Below are 857 nucleotides of genomic sequence, written 5' to 3'. Positions count from 1 at the left end.
GTTTGCATAATTAACAACCAGTCTATTTTTTTTTTATTTTGACAAACCAATGTGACAGTTTTGCACCACTGAACTTATGAAGTTAAAACTGAACAGATTGTGTGATCGTAAAACAATAAAATATTTTGTTTTTAAAATTTTTGTTCTGGCTTTAAGTCTTAAAGAGTTAATATTTTTCTCATAACTCAAGGCACTTCTGGTTTTCAGAGTAGCATTTAATATTAACAGGAAATGATTTCCCCTTCTAAACAGTACTTTTATTCCCTATTAAAAATATCCATATTTTCTTCAGACTTGTTTCAAATTCCAAAACTGTGCACAATAGCTTTGAGGCATGAAAAATATTATAAATGTGTGTCACCACTGTTTTTTGGAAAAGATAAGACTTATATTTAATTATGATTTTTAATCAGGATTAAAATAATGTCTTAATTAATTAGAAGTTTCTAATTAATTGATTGCAATTAATTAAATTTTGAATCAAATAGCAATATTAAACATAAAATCAGGAATATTATTTTAAATGAGCAAACCTGCAAGTATCAGCAGGAATGTAAAATGTAATGAGTTTGTTAGGAGTAGTGATGATTATAAAGTTGAACAGGTGCTGGGAGGAAGGACATGTGCTAATGCTCCTTTGTGCACCAACGATGCTTCAGTCTGTCACTAAAGGAGCCCTAATGTGACAATAGTTTATTTGTTATGAACTACAGTGATTCTCAAAATAAATAAGAAACTTACTTGCAGTGTTGTAGTACTCGAGATCGGTCTTGGTCTCGATACCGGTCTCGAGACCATTTATTGATAGTCTCGGTCTCGTCTCGGACTCGACTGCATTTGGTCTCTGTCTTGTCTCG

This window comes from Poecilia latipinna, unplaced genomic scaffold, assembly GCF_001443285.1.
Source record: "Poecilia latipinna isolate Pla-1442-1.1 unplaced genomic scaffold, P_latipinna-1.0 Scaffold466, whole genome shotgun sequence".
NCBI lineage: Eukaryota > Metazoa > Chordata > Actinopteri > Cyprinodontiformes > Poeciliidae > Poecilia > Poecilia latipinna.
This window is presented reverse-complemented; position numbering follows the sequence as displayed.